The sequence below is a fragment of the Balaenoptera physalus genome (genome assembly GCF_965194825.1).
Source record: "Balaenoptera physalus genome assembly, chromosome: 14".
Lineage (NCBI taxonomy): Eukaryota > Metazoa > Chordata > Mammalia > Artiodactyla > Balaenopteridae > Balaenoptera > Balaenoptera physalus.
In genome coordinates, this window is record NC_138893.1 from 19,262,010 (window position 1) to 19,278,591 (window position 16,582).

Genomic DNA, 16,582 nt, shown 5'->3' on the forward strand with positions numbered 1-16,582 from the left:
TAGGAGTAGCGGGCCCCTGATAGGTCCAGTGTCAGGTCCTCGGTTAGCAATAGTGTTAGGGCCTTAGTTAGGGACAGTGTCAGGGCCAGATGTAGGACGAGCATCTAGGCCTTAGATCGGGACAGTTTCACGGTCTTGGGACTAAATTCAGTGCCTGAGGCAGGAACAACCTAAGGGCTTCAGTTAGCATAAGAGGCAGGACATTAGCTAGTGACAGTGTCAGTTTAACATGTAGGGATAGTGTCAGGAAATGACCTAAGGATAGTGTGAAGACCTTTGTTACTGAGACTCTCAGGGCCTTATTCAGAACCCGTGTTACGGCTTCAGGTAGGGACAGCATCAGAGCCTGACTTAGGGAGAGCGATAGGGTCTGAGTGAGGCCTAGCATCAGACTCTTAGCTGGGGACACTGTCAGGGCATGACTTAGGAGCAGCCTCAGGGCTTCTGTTGGATCAGCCTTAGGGTCTTAGTTAAAGGCATGATCAGGGTCTGAGTTAGTCACAGCATCAAGGCCTGAGTTAGTTAGGGAAAGGTGCAGGGCCTCACTTAGGGACAGCGTCAGGGCTTACTTTGGGACAGTTTCAGGACCTTGGTAAGACATGGGTCAGGATATTAGCTCCGGATAATGTCAGGACTTTAGATATTGATGGCAGCAGCCCTTAGTTAGAGACAGTGTCAGGCCCTGAGTTACGACTAGCATCAGAGCCTTTGTTAGGTACAATGTACGGGACTGAGTTAGGAGTAGAGTCAGGGCCTTAGTTAGTGACAGTGTCAGGGCCTGACTTCGGGAGAGCGACAGGGCCTGAGTGAGGCCTAGCGTCAGGCCCTTTGCTGGGCACACTGTCAGGGCATGACTTTGGAGCAGCATCAGCGTCTTTGCTGGATCAGCATTAAGGTCTTCGTGAAGTACATGATCAGGGCCTGAGATAGTCACAGCTTCAAGGCTTCAGTTAAGGAAAGCTTCAGGGCCTGAGTTAGGGACAGCCTCAGGTCTTCACTTACGGACAGCGTCAGGGCTTACTTTGGGACAGTTTCAGGACCTTGGAAAGACATAGGTCAGGATATTAGCTCAGGATAATGTCAGGACTTTACATACTGATGGCAGCAGGGCCTTAGTTACAGACGGTTTCAGGGCCTGAGTTAGGCCTAACATCAGTGACTTTGTTAGGTACAGTGTAAGGGACTGAGTTAGGAGTAGTGTCAGGGCCTTGCTTAGGGCCAGTGTCAGGGTCTGAGTTAGGTGTACTGTCAGAGACCTAGTTAGGGACAGTGCTAGGGCCTGAGTTACGATTCGTGTCAAGGCCCTATTTAGGACCAATTTCAGGGCCTTAGTTTGGACTAGCATCAGAGCCATTGTTAGGAATCGTATGAGGGCCTGAGTTAGGCGTACTGTCAGGGCCTTAGCTAGGGACAGTGTTAGGGCCTGAGTTAGGATTAGTGTCAAGGCCTTATTTAAGACCAATTTTAGGGCTTTAGTTTGGACTAGCAACAGAGCCTTTGTTAGGTATCATTTCGGGGCCTAAGTTAGGTGTAGTGTCAGGGCCATTGTTAGGGACAGTATCAGGGCCTGACTTAGGAGACGTTCAGGGCCTTAGCCAGGGAAAGCGTCAGGGCCTTAGTAAGGGATATTATCAGGACCTGAATTAGCAGTAGTGTCAAAAATCCTTAGTGAGGAAAGTTAGGAATAAGTCAGGACTCAGGCCCTGACACTGTCCTTAACTAAGGCCCTGACACTACTCGTAACACAGGCCCTGATCTGATTCCTATCATAGGCCCTGACACTGGTCTTAACTAAGGCCCTGACACTGGCCCTAACTAAAGCTGTGACGCTACTCTTAACTCAGGCACTGACACTGTCCCTAACAAAGCCTCTGACACTACTCCTAACTCAGGCCCTGACACTGTCTCTAGCTAAGGCCCTGATACTTCTACGAACTCAGCACTGGCACTGTCCCTAACTTAGGCCCTGACTCTACTCCTAACTGAGGAACTGACACTGTCACTAACTAAGGCCCTGACACTGTTCATAACTCACACCCTAACACTACTCCTAAAGCATGCCCTGGCAATGTCCCTAACTAAGGCCTTGACACTATTCCTAACTCAGGCACTGATACAATACCTCAGGAAGGCCCTGACATTACTCCTAACTCAGGCCCTGAAAAGATCCCTAAATAAGGCCGACAAAACTCCTAACTCAGGCACTGACACTGTCCCAAAATAAGGCCCTGAATCTATTCCTAAGTGAGGCGCTGATACAATACCTAACGAAGGCACTGATGCTATTCCTAACTAAGGCCCTGACACTACTCCTAACTCAGGCAATGACACAGTCCCTAACTAAGGCCCTGACACTATTCCCAACTCAGGCACTGACAGTGTACGTAACTAAAACCCTGACACTACACCTAACTCAGGCACTGACAGTGTCCCTAACAAGGACCCTCACACTACTCCCAACTCAGTCACTGACATTTTCCCTAATTGAGGCAATGATACTACTCCCAACTCAGGAACTAAGGCTCTGGATCATTGTGATGACAAGCGCCATGGAGCACTGTGATGACATGGGCCATGGAGAATTGTGATGACAGGGGTCATGGAGAATTGTGATGACAAGGGCCATGGAGCATTGTGATGACAGAGTTCATGGGGCATTGTGATGAAAGTGGTCATGGAGCATTGTGATGAAAATGGTCATGGAGCATTGTGATGAAAGTGGTCATGGAGGATTGTGATGAAAAGCTCTATGGAGCATTGTGATGACAGGGGTCATGGAGCATTGTGATGACAGGGGTCATGGGGCATTTTGATGATAAGGGCGTGGAGCATTGTGATGACAGTGGTCACGGAACATTGTGACGATAAGGGCATGGAGCCTAGTGAGGGACAGTCTAGCGGTCTTGGGACTAAATTCAGTGCCTGAGGCAGGCACAGCATAAGGTCTTTAGTTAGCATAAGAGGTAGGATATTAGCTCGGGACAGGGTTGGGGTAGAGGCGAGGAATCTTGTCAGGAAATGACCTAAGGATAGTGTGAAGACCTTTGTTACGGAGAATATCAGGGCCTTATTCAGAACCAGTGTTAGGGCTTCAGGTAGGGACAGTATCAGGGCCTGACTTAGGGAGAGCGACAGGGTCTGAGTGAGGCCTAATGTCAGGCCCTCAGCTGGGGACACTGTCAGGGAGTGACTTAGGAGCAGCATCAGTGCCTTTGTTGGATCAGCTTTAGGCTCTTAGTTAAAGATGACCAGAGCCCTAGTTAGTCACAGCGTCAAGGCCTCAGTTAGGGAAAGCTTCAGGGCCTGAGTTACGGACAGCCTCAGGTCTTCACTTAAAGACAGCGACAGGGCTTTCTTAGGGAGAGTGTCAAGACCTTGGTTAGAAATGGGTCAGGATATTATCTCAGGAGAGTGTCAGGATTTTAGTTATTGCTGGCAGCAGGGCCTATATTAGGGACAGATTCTGGGCCTTTGTTAGAGACAGTGTCATGGCCTTAGTTAGGAGTAGTCAGGGCCTTAGTTAGGGAGAGCATTAGGGTTTCAGTCAGCATAAGATGCAGGAGATTCTCTCGGGACAGAGTCAGGTTCCAGGCCAGAGATAGTGAAAGGAAATGACCAAGGGATAACGAGAAGACCTTAGTCATTGAGAGCATCAGGACCTTAGTTAGCAGCAGCGTGAGGGCCTTAATCAGGACCAGTGCCAGGGCTTGATGTACGGACGGCGTCAGAGCCTAACTAAGGTACAGCAACAGGGCCTAAGTGAGGCCTATCTTTGGGGCCTGAGTAAGGGACAGTATCAGGGCATGACTTAGGAGCAGCAGAAAGGCCTCTGTAGGATGAGCATTAGGGTCTTCGTGAAAGATATTATCAGGGCCTCTGTTAGGGACAGCCTCAAGGTCTCACTTAGGGACAGCGTCAGGGCTTACTTTGGGAAAGTTTCAGGACCTTGGTAAGACATGGGTCAGGATATTAGCTCCGGATAATGTCAGGTGTTCAGATATTGACGGCAGCAGGGCCTTAGTTAGAGGCAGTGTCAGGCCTAAGTTAGGACTAGCATCAGAGCCTTTGTTAGGTACAGTGTCAGTGACTGAGTTAGGTGTAGTGTCAGGGCCTTAGTTAGGGACAATGTCAGGACCTGCGTTAGGACGAGCCTCCAGGCCTCAATTAGGGACAGGTTCACGGCCTCGGACCTAAATTCAGGGCCTCATTTAGGGACAGAATCACAGGTTTAGCTAGCATAAGAGGATCTACAGCTGAAAGCAACTTGAACACCACCACAAGCAGATGCAGAAGTGAACCATGCACGCTCCTATGCAGGAATATTCCACAGCAGTTGAGTACATTTTGTTTAAAGTTAGTAACACTATACAAATTATGTTTTTAAGAAAACCATATTCAGAAGATGAAAGAATCTCGTTCTAAAGAATCTCTTTAGCTAATCTCGACATTAGCTAAAGAGAAGGTTAGGTTAAGATCTAGGGATAGTGTCAGGAAATGACCTAGGGATAGTGTCAAGACCTTAGTTACTTAGAGCATCAGGGCCTAATTAAGGACCAGTGAGTGTCAGGGCTTCGGGTAGGGACAGCGTCAGAGCCTGACTTAGGGAGAGCGACAGGGCCTGAGTGAGGCCTAGCGTCCGGGCCTTAGCTAGGGACAGTGTCAGGGCATGACTTAGGAGCAACATAAGAGCCACGGTAGGATCAGCCTCAGGGTCTATGTTAAAGATATTATCAGGGCCCCTGTTAGGGACAGCCTCAAGGCCTCACTTAGGGAGAGCATCAGGGCTTCCTTAGGGAGAGTTTCAGGACCTTGGTAAGAGACGAGTTAGGATATTAGCTCAGGATAATGTTCGGACTTTAGATATTGATGGTAGCAGGGCCTAAGTAAGGGACAGTGTCAAGGCGTTAGTTAGGAGTAGCGGGCCCCTGATAGGTCCAGTGTCAGGTCCTCGGTTAGCAATAGTGTTAGGGCCTTAGTTAGGGACAGTGTCAGGGCCAGATGTAGGACGAGCATCTAGGCCTTAGTTCGGGACAGTTTCACGGTCTTGGGACTAAATTCAGTGCCTGAGGCAGGCACAACCTAAGGGCTTCAGTTAGCATAAGAGGCAGGACATTAGCTAGTGACAGTGTCAGTTTAACATGTAGGGATAGTGTCAGGAAATGACCTAAGGATAGTGTGAAGACCTTTGTTACTGAGACTCTCAGGGCCTTATTCAGAACCCGTGTTAGGGCTTCAGGTAGGGACAGCATCAGAGCCTGACTTAGGGAGAGCGATAGGGTCTGAGTGAGGCCTAGCATCAGACTCTTAGCTGGGGACACTGTCAGGGCATGACTGAGGAGCAGCCTCAGGGCTTCTGTTGGATCAGCCTTAGGGTCTTAGTTAAAGACATGACCAGGGTCTGAGTTAGTCACAGCATCAAGGCCTGAGTTAGTTAGGGAAAGCTGCAGGGCCTCACTTAGGGACAGCGTCAGGGCTTACTTTGGGACAGTTTGAGGACCTTGGTAAGACATGGGTCAGGATATTAGCTCCGGATAATGTCAGGACTTTAGATATTGATGGCAGCAGCCCTTAGTTAGAGACAGTGTCAGGCCCTGAGTTACGACTAGCATCAGAGCCTTTGTTAGGTACAATGTACGGGACTGCGTTAGGAGTAGAGTCAGGGCCTTAGTTAGTGACAGTGTCAGGGCCTGACTTCGGGAGAGCGACAGGGCCTGAGTGAGGCCTAGCGTCAGGCCCTTTGCTGGGCACACTGTCACGGCATGACTTTGGAGCAGCATCAGCGTCTTTGCTGGATCAGCATTAAGGTCTTCGTGAAGTACATGATCAGGGCCTGAGTTAGTCACAGCTTCAAGGCTTCAGTTAAGGAAAGCTTCAGGGCCTGAGTTAGGGACAGCCTCAGGTCTTCACTTAGGGACAGCGTCAGGGCTTATTTTGGGACAGTTTCACGACCTTGGAAAGACATAGGTCAGGATATTAGCTCAGGATAATGTCAGGACTTTACATACTGATGGCAGCAGGGCCTTAGTTACAGACGGTTTCAGGGCCTGAGTTAGGCCTAGCATCAGTGACTTTGTTAGGTACAGTGTAAGGGACTGAGTTAGGGGTAGTGTCAGGGCCTTGCTTAGGGCCAGTGTCAGGGTCTGAGTTAGGTGTACTGTCAGAGACCTAGTTAGGGACAGTGCTAGGGCCTGAGTTACGATTCGTGTCAAGGCCTTATTTAGGACCAATTTCAGGGCCTTAGTTTGGACTAGCATCAGAGCCATTGTTAGGAATCGTATGAGGGCCTGAGTTGGGTGTACTGTCAGGGCCTTAGCTAGGGACAGTGTTAGGGCCTGAGTTAGGATTAGTGTCAAGGCCTTATTTAAGACCAATTTTAGGGCTTTAGTTTGGACTGGCAACAGAGCCTTTGTTAGGTATCATTTCGGGGCCTAAGTTAGGTGTAGTGTCAGGGCCATTGTTAGGGACAGTATCAGGGCCTGACTTAGGAGAAGTTCAGGGCCTTAGCCAGGGAAAGGGTCAGGGCCTTAGTAAGGGATATTATCAGGACCTGAATTAGCAGTAGTGTCAAAAATCCTTAGTGAGGAAAGTTAGGAATAAGTCAGGACTCAGGCCCTGACACTGTCCTTAACTAAGGCCCTGACGCTACTCGTAACACAGGCCCTGATCTGATTCCTATCATAGGCCCTGACACTGGTCTTAACTAAGGCCCTGACACTGGCCCTAACTAAAGCTGTGACGCTACTCTTAACTCAGGCACTGACACTATCCCTAACAAAGGCTCTGACACTACTCGTACCTCAGGCCCTGACACTGTCACTAACGAAGGCCCTGACACTGTTCTTAACTCACACCCTAACACTATTCCTAAATCATGCCCTGGCAATGTCCCTAACTAAGGCCTTGACACTATTCCTAACTCAGGCACTGATACAATACCTAAGGAAGGCCCTGACATTACTCCTAACTCAGGCCCTGAAAAGGTCCCTAACTAACGCCGACAAAACTCTTAACTCAGGCACTGACACTGTCCCAAAATAAGGCCCTGAATCTATTCCTAACTGAGGCGCAGATACAATACCTAACGAAGACACTGATGCTACTCCTAACTAAGGCCCTGACACTACTCCTAACTCAGGCAATGACACAGTCCATAACTAAGGCCCTGACACTGTTCTCAACTCAGGCACTGACAGTGTACGTAACTAAAACCCTGACACTATACCTAACTCAGGCACGGACAGTGTTCCTCACAAGGGCCCTCACACTACTCCCAACTCAGTCACTGACATTTTCCCTAATTGAGGCAATGATACTACTCCTAACTCAGGAACTAAGGCTCTGGATCATTGTGATGACAAGCGCCATGGAACATTGTGACGACAACGATCATGGAGAACTGTGGTGACAAGTGCATGGAGCATTGTGATGACAAGGCCATGGAGAATTGTGATGACCGGGGTCATGGAGAATTGTGATCACAAGGGCCATGGAGCATTGTGATGACAGAGTTCATGGGACATTGTGATGAAAGTGGTCATGGAGCATTGTGATGAAAATGGTCATGGAGCATTGTGATGAAAGTGGTCATGGAGGATAGTGATGAAAAGCGCTATGGAGCATTGTGATGACAGGGGTCATGGAGCATTGTGATGACAAGTGCCATGGAACATTGTGATGATAGGAGTCATGGGGCATTGTGATGACAGGGATCTTGGAGCTTTGTGGTGAAAGGGGTCATGGAACATTGTGATTACAACGACCTGGAGCACTGTGATGACAAGGGTCATGGAGCATTGTGATGACAATCACCATGGATCATTGTGCTTAGTGGGGTAATGGAGCATTGTCATGAAAGGGGTCAAGGATCATTATGATTAGAGGGATCATGAAGCATTGTGATAACAAGCGGCAAGGATCATTGTGAGGAAAGGGGAAATGGAGAATTGTTATCAAAGAGGTCATGGATCATTGTGATTACAGTGGTCATGGAGCTTTGTGATGACAAGCACCATGGAGCTTTGTGATGACAAGAGCCATGGAGCATTGTAAGGAAAGGGCTCATGGAGCATTGTGATGAACGTGGTCATGGAGCTTTGTTATGACAATGTTCATGGCGCATTTTGATGAAAGGGGTCATGGAGCATTGTGATGGAAGGGGTCATGGGGCATTGTGATGAGAAGGGCCATGGAGCATTGTGATGAAACGGTTCATGGAGCACTGTGATGATAAGGGCATGGAGCCTTGTGATGAAAATGGTCATGGAGCATTGTGATGAAAAGGGGTCATGGAGCATTGTGATGAACAGGGCACATGGAGCATTGTGATGAAAGTGGTCATGGAGCATTGTGATGAAAGACGTCTGGGAGCATTGTGATGAAAGGGGCCATGGGGCATTGTGATGACAAGGCGTCATGGAGCATTGTGATGACAAGTGCCATGGGGCATTGTGATGGCAAGGGCAATGGAATATTGTGATGAAAAGGGTCATGGACCCTTGTGCTGAATGTGGTCATGGAGCATTGTGATGCAAAGCACCATGGAGCATTGTGATGACAAGTGTCATGGAGATTTGTGATGAAATGTCTCATGGAGCATTGTGATGAAAGTGGTCATGGAGGATAGTGATGAAAAGCGCTATGGAGCATTGTGATGACGGGGTCATGGAGCATTGTGATGACAGGGGTCTTGGGGCATTTTGATGATAAGGGTGTGGAGCATTGTGATGACAGTGGTCACGGAACATTGTGACGATAAGGGCATGGAGCCTAGTGAGAGACAGTCTAGCGGTCTTGGGACCAGATTCAGTGCCTGAGGTAGGCACAGCATAAGGTCTTTAGTTAGCATAAGAGGTAGGATATTAGCTCGGGACAGGGTTAGGGTGAAGGCTAGGATTCGTGTCAGGAAATGACCTAAGGATAGTGTGAAGACCTTTGTTACTGAGAATATCAGGGCCTCATTCAGAGCCAGTGTTAGGGCTTCAGGTAGGGACAGTATCAGGGCCTGACTTAGGGAGAGCGACAGGGTCTGAGTGAGGCCTAATGTCAGGCCCTCAGCTGGGGACACTGTCAGGGAGTGACTTAGGAGCAGCATCAGTGCCTTTGTTGGATCAGCTTTAGGCTCTTAGTTAAAGATGACCAGAGCCCTAGTTAGTCACAGCGTCAAGGCCTCAGTTAGGGAAAGCTTCAGGGCCTGAGTTACGGACAGCCTCAGGTCTTCACTTAAAGACAGCGACAGGCCTTTCTTAGGGAGAGTGTCAAGACCTTGGTTAGAAATGGGTCAGGATATTATCTCAGGAGAGTGTCAGGATTTTAGTTATTGCTGGCAGCTGGGCCTATATTAGGGACAGATTCTGGGCCTTTGTTAGAGAGAGTGTCATGGCCTTAGTTAGGAGTAGTCAGGGCCTTAGTTAGGGAGAGCATTAGGGTTTCAGTCAGCATAAGTTGCAGGAGATTACCTCGGGAAAGAGTCAGGTTCCAGACCAGAGATAGTGAAAGGAAATGACCAAGGGATAACGAGAAGACCTTAGTCATTGAGAGCATCAGGGCCTTAGTTAGCAGCAGCGTGAGGGCCTTAATCAGGACCAGTGCCAGGGCTTGATGTACGGACAGCGTCAGAGCCTAACTAAGGTACAGCAACAGGGCCTAAGTGAGGCCTATCTTTGGGGCCTGAGTAAGGGACAGTATCAGGGCATGACTTTGGAGCAGCAGAAAGGCCTCTATAGGATCAGCATTAGGGTCTTCGTGAAAGATATTATCAGGGCCTCTGTTAGGGACAGCCTCAAGGTCTCACTTAGGGACAGCGTCAGGGCTTACTTTGGGAAAGTTTCAGGACCTTGGTAAGACATGGGTCAGGATATTAGCTCCGGATAATGTCAGGTGTTCAGATATTGACGGCAACAGGGCCGTAGTTAGAGGCAGTGTCAGGCCTAAGTTAGGACTAGCATCAGAGCCTTTGTTAGGTACAGTGTCAGTGACTGAGTTAGGTGTAGTGTCAGGGCCTTAGTTAGGGACAGTGTCAGGACCTGCGTTAGAACGAGCCTCCAGGCCTCTGTTAGGGACAGGTTCACGGCCTCGGACCTAAATTCAGGGCCTCATTTAGGGACAGAATCACAGATTTAGCTAGCATAAGAGGATCTACAGCTGAAAGCAACTTGAACACCACCACAAGCAGATGCAGAAGTGAACCATGCACGCTCCTATGAAGGAATATTCCACAGCAGTTGAGTACATTTTGTTTAAAGTTAGTAACACTATACAAATTATGTTTTTAAGAAAACCATATTCAGAAGATGAAAGAATCTCGTTCTAAAGAATCTCTTTAGCTAATCTCGACATTAGCTAAAGAGAAGGTTAGGTTAAGATCTAGTGATAGTGTCAGGAAATGACCTAGGGATAGTGTCAAGACCTTAGTTACTTAGAGCATCAGGGCCTAATTAAGGACCAGTGAGTGTCAGGGCTTCGGGTAGGGACAGCGTCAGAGCCTGACTTAGGGAGAGCGACAGGGCCTGAGTGAGGCCTAGCGTCAGGGCCTTAGCTAGGGACAGTGTCAGGGCATGACTTAGGAGCAACATAAGAGCCACGGTAGGATCAGCCTCAGGGGCTATGTTAAAGATATTATCAGGGCCTCTGTTAGGGACAGCCTCAAGGCCTCACTTAGGGAGAGCATCAGGGCTTCCTTAGGAGAGTTTCAGGACCTTGGTAAGAGACGAGTTAGGATATTAGCTCAAGATAATGTTCGGACTTTAGATATTGATGGTAGCAGGGCCTAAGTAAGGGACAGTGTCAAGGCGTTAGTTAGGAGTAGCGGGCCCCTGATAGGTCCAGTGTCAGGTCCTCGGTTAGCAATAGTGTTAGGGCCTTACTTAGGGACAGTGTCAGGGCCAGATGTAGGACGAGCATCTAGGCCTTAGTTCGGGACAGTTTCACGGTCTTGGGACTAAATTCAGTGCCTGAGGCAGGCACAACCTAAGGGCTTCAGTTAGCATAAGAGGCAGGACATTAGCTAGTGACAGTGTCAGTTTAACATGTAGGGATAGTGTCAGGAAATGCCCTAAGGATAGTGTGAAGACCTTTGTTACTGAGTCTCTCAGGGCCTTATTCAGAACCAGTGTTAGGGCTTCAGGTAGGGACAGCATCAGAGCCTGACTTAGGGAGAGCGATAGGGTCTGAGTGAGGCCTAGCATCAGACCCTTAGCTGGGGACACTGTCAGGGCATGACTTAGGCGCAGCCTCAGGGCTTCTGTTGAATCAGCCTTAGGGTCTTAGTTAAAGACATGACCAGGGTCTGAGTTAGTCACAGCATCAAGGCCTGAGTTAGTTAGGGAAAGCTGCAGGGCCTCACTTAGGGACAGAGTCAGGGCTTACTTTGGGACAGTTTCAGGACTTTGGTAAGACATGGGTCAGGATATTAGCTCCGGATAATGTCAGGACTTTAGATATTGATGGCAGCAGCCCTTAGTTAGAGACAGTGTCAGGCCCTGAGTTACGACTAGCATCAGAGCCTTTGTTAGGTACAATGTACGGGACTGAGTTAGGAGTAGAGTCAGGGCCTTGCTTAGGGCCAGTGTCAGGGTCTGCGTTAGGTGTACTGTCAGAGACCTAGTTAGGGACAGTGCTAGGGCCTGAGTTACGATTCGTGTCAAGGCCTTATTTAGGACCAATTTCAGGGCCTTAGTTTGGACTAGCATCAGAGCCATTGTTAGGAATCGTATGAGGGCCTGAGTTAGGCGTACTGTCAGGGCCTTAGCTAGGGACAGTGTTAGGGCCTGAGTTAGGATTAGTGTCAAGGCCTTATTTAAGACCAATTTTAGGGCTTTAGTTTGGACTAGCAACAGAGCCTTTGTTAGGTATCATTTCGGGGCCTAAGTTAGGTGTAGTGTCAGGGCCATTGTTAGGGACAGTATCAGGGCCTGACTTAGGAGAAGTTCAGGGCCTTAGCCAGGGAAATGTTCAGGGCCTTAGTAAGGGATATTATCAGGACCTGAATTAGCAGTAGTGTCAAAAATCCTTAGTGAGGAAAGTTAGGAATAAGTCAGGACTCAGGCCCTGACACTGTCCTTAACTAAGGCCCTGACGCTACTCGTAACACAGGCCCTGATCTGATTCCTCTCATAGGCCCTGACACTGGTCTTAACTAAGGCCCTGACACTGGCCCTAACTAAAGCTGTGACGCAACTCTTAACTCAGGCACTGACACTGTCCCTAACAAAGCCTCTGACACTATTCGTAACTCAGGCCCTGACACTGTCTCTAACTAAGGCCCTGATACTACTGCGAACTCAGCACTGGCACTGTCCCTAACTTAGGCCCTGACTCTACTCCTAACTCAGGAACTGACACTATCACTAACTAAGTCCCTGACACTTTTCATAACTCACACCCTAACACTACTCCTAAATCATGCCCTGGCAATGTCCCTAACTAAGGCCTGGACACTATTCCTAACTCAGGCACTGATACAATACCTAAGGAAGGCCCTGACATTACTCCTAACTCAGGCCCTGAAAAGGTCCCTAACTAACGCCGACAAAACTCTTAACTCAGGCAGTGACACTGTCCCAAAATAAGGCCCTGAATCTATTCCTAACTGAGGCGCTGATACAATACCTAACGAAGACACTGATGCTACTCCTAACTAAGGCCCTGACACTACTCCTAACTCAGGCAATGACACAGTCCATAACTAAGGCCCTGACACTATTCCCAACTCAGGCACTGACAGTGTACGTAACTAAAACCCTGACACTACACCTAACTCAGGCACTGACAGTGTCCCTAACAAGGGCCCTCACACTACTCCCAACTCAGTCACTGACATTTTCCCTAATTGAGGCAATGATACTACTCCCAACCCAGGAACTAAGGCTCTGGATCATTGTGATGACAAGCGCCATGGAGCATTGTGACGACAAGGGTCATGGAGAATTGTGGTGACAAGTGCATGGAGCATTGTGATGACAAGACCATGGAGAATTGTGATGACCGGGGTCATGGAGAATTGTGATGACAAGGGCCATGGAGCATTGTGATGACAGAGTTCATGGGGCATTGTGATGAAAGTGGTCATGGAGCATTGTGATGACAAATGCCATGGAGCATTGTGATGATAGGAGTCATGGGGCATTGTGATGACAGGGACCTTGGAGCTTTGTGGTGAAAGGGGTCATGGAACATTGTGATTACAACGACCTGGAGCATTGTGATGACAAGGGTCATGGAACATTGTGATGACAATCACCATGGATCATTGTGATTAGTGGGGTAATGGAGCATTGTCATGAAAGGGGTCAAGGATCATTATGATTACAGGGATCATGGAGCATTGTGATGACAATCGCCAAGGATCATTGTGAGGAAAGGGGTAATGGAGAATTGTTATCAAAGAGGTCATGGCTCATTGTGATTACAGTGGTCATGGAGCCTTGTGCTGACAAGCACCATGGAGCTTTGTGATGACAAGAGCCATGGAGCATTGTAAGGAAAGGGGTCATGGAGCATTGTGATGAACGTGGTCATGGAGCTTTGTTATGACAATGTTCATGGCGCATTTTGATGAAAGGGGTCATGGAGCATTGTGATGGAAGGGGTCATGGGGCATTGTGATGAGAAGGGCCATGGAGCATTGTGATGAAACGGTTCATGGAGCACTGTGATGATAAGGGCATGGAGCCTTGTGATGAAAATGGTCATGGAGCATTGTGATGAAAAGGGGTCATGGAGCATTGTGATGAACAGGGCATATGGAGCATTGTGATGAAAGTGGTCATGGAGCATTGTGATGAAAGACGTCTGGGAGCATTGTGATGAAAGGGGCCATGGGGCATTGTGATGACAAGGGGTCATGGAGCATTGTGATGACAAGCGCCATGGGGCATTGTGATGGCAAGGGCAATGGAATATTGTGATGAAAAGGGTCATGGAACCCTGTGCTGAATGTGGTCATGGAGCATTGTGATGCAAAGCACCATGGAGCATCGTGATGACAAGTGTCATGGAGCTTTGTGATGAAATGTCTCATGGAACATTGTGATGATAGAGGTCGTGGAGCACTGTGATTACATTGAACATGGAGCATTGTGATGACAAAGGCCATGGAGCATTGTGATGAGAAGGGCATCGAGCATTGTGATGACAAAAGTCATAGAGCAGTGCGATGAAAGGATTAATGGAGCATTGTGATGAAAGGGGTCATGGAGCATTGTGATGACAGGAGGCATGGAGCACTGTGATGAAAGGAGTTATGGAGCACTGTGATTACAGTGGTAATTGTGATGCATTGTGATGAAAGGGGACATGAGACAGGGGTAATGGAGCATTCTGATGAAAGTTTTCATGGCTCATTGTGATGAAAAGGGGCATGGAGCATTGTGAGGAAAATGGTTATGGAGCACTGTGATTACAGGGGTAATTTAGAGCATTGTGATAAACGGGGACATGGAGCAATTTGATGACAGGTGTCATGGGGCATTGTGAGGACAAGGGCCATGAAGCATTGTGATGACAGGTGTCATTTGGCTTTGTGAATGACAGGGGACATGGAGCATTGTGATGACAAAGGTAATGGAGCATTGTGATGAACGGGGTGATGGAGCATTGTGATGACAGGGGGCATGGAGCATTGTGATCACAAGAGCATGGAACATTTTGAGACAAGGGTCATGGGCCAATGTGATGACATGGGGTATGGAGCATTATGATGACAATGGTATGTAGCATTGTGATGACAGAGTTCATGGGGCATTGTGATGAAATTGGTCATGGAGGATTGTGATGAAAAGCGCTATGGAGCATTGTGATCACGGGGGTCATGGAGCATTGTGATGACAGGGGTCTTGGGGCATTTTGATGATAAGGGCGTGGAGCATTGTGATGACAGTGGTCATGGAACATTGTGACGATAAGGGCATGGAGCCTAGTGAGAGACAGTCTAGCGGTCTTGGGACCAGATTAAGTGCCTGAGGTAGGCACAGCATAAGGTCTTTAGTTAGCATAAGAGGTAGGATATTAGCTCGGGACAGGGTTAGGGTGAAGGCTAGGATTCGTGTCAGGAAATGACCTAAGGATAGTGTGAAGACCTTTGTTACTGAGAATATGAGGGCCTTATTCAGAACCAGTGTTAGGGCTTCAGGTAGTGACAGTATCAGGGCCTGACTTAGGGAGAGAGACAGGGTCTGAGTGAGGCCTAATGTCAGGCCCTCAGCTGGGGACACTGTCAGGGAGTGACTTAGGAGCAGCATCAGTGCCTTTGTTGGATCAGCTTTAGGCTCTTAGTTAAAGATGACCAGAGCCCTAGTTAGTCACAGCGTCAAGGCCTCAGTTAGGGAAAGCTTCAGGGCCTGAGTTACGGACAGCCTCAGGTCTTCACTTAAAGACAGCGACAGGGCTTTCTTAGGGAGAGTGTCAAGACCTTGGTTAGAAATGGGTCAGGATATTATCTCAGGAGAGTGTCAGGATTTTAGTTATTGCTGGCAGCAGGGCCTATATTAGGGACAGATTCTGGGCCTTTGTTAGAGACAGTGTCATGGCCTTAGTTAGGAGTAGTCAGGGCCTTAGTTAGGGAGAGCATTAGGGTTTCAGTCAGCATAAGATGCAGGAGATTCTCTCGGGACAGAGTCAGGTTCTAGGCCAGAGATAGTGAAAGGAAATGACCAAGGGATAACGAGAAGACCTTAGTCATTGAGAGCATCAGGACCTTAGTTAGCAGCAGCGTGAGGGCCTTAATCAGGAGCAGTGCCAGGGCTTGATGTACGGACGGCGTCAGAGCCTAACTAAGGTACAGCAACAGGGCCTAAGTGAGGCCTATCTTTGGGGCCTGAGTAAGGGACAGTATCAGGGCATGACTTTGGAGCAGCAGAAAGGCCTCTGTAGGATGAGCATTAGGGTCTTCGTTAAAGATATTATCAGGGCCTCTGTTAGGGACAGCCTCAAGGTCTCACTTAGGGACAGCGTCAGGGCTTACTTTGGGAAAGTTTCAGGACCTTGGTAAGACATGGGTCAGGATATTAGCTCCGGATAATGTCAGGTGTTCAGATATTGACGGCAGCAGGGCCTTAGTTAGAGGCAGTGTCAGGCCTAAGTTAGGACTAGCATCAGAGCCTTTCTTAGGTACAGTGTCAGTGACTGAGTTAGGTGTAGTGTCAGGGCCTTAGTTAGGGACAGTGTCAGGACCTGCGTTAGGACGAGCCTCCAGGCCTCAGTTAGGGACAGGTTCACGGCCTCGGACCTAAATTCAGGGCCTCATTTAGGGACAGAATCACAGGTTTAGCTAGCATAAGAGGATCTACAGCTGAAAGCAACTTGAACACCACCACAAGCAGATGCAGAAGTGAACCATGCACGCTCCTATGCAGGAATATTCCACAGCAGTTGAGTACATTTTGTTTAAAGTTAGTAACACTATACAAATTATGTTTTTAAGAAAACCATATTCAGAAGATGAAAGAATCTCGTTCTAAAGAATCTCTTTAGCTAATCTCGACATTAGCTAAAGAGAAGGTTAGGTTAAGATCTAGGGATAGTGTCAGGAAATGACCTAGGGATAGTGTCAAGACCTTAGTTACTTAGAGCATCAGGGCCTAATTAA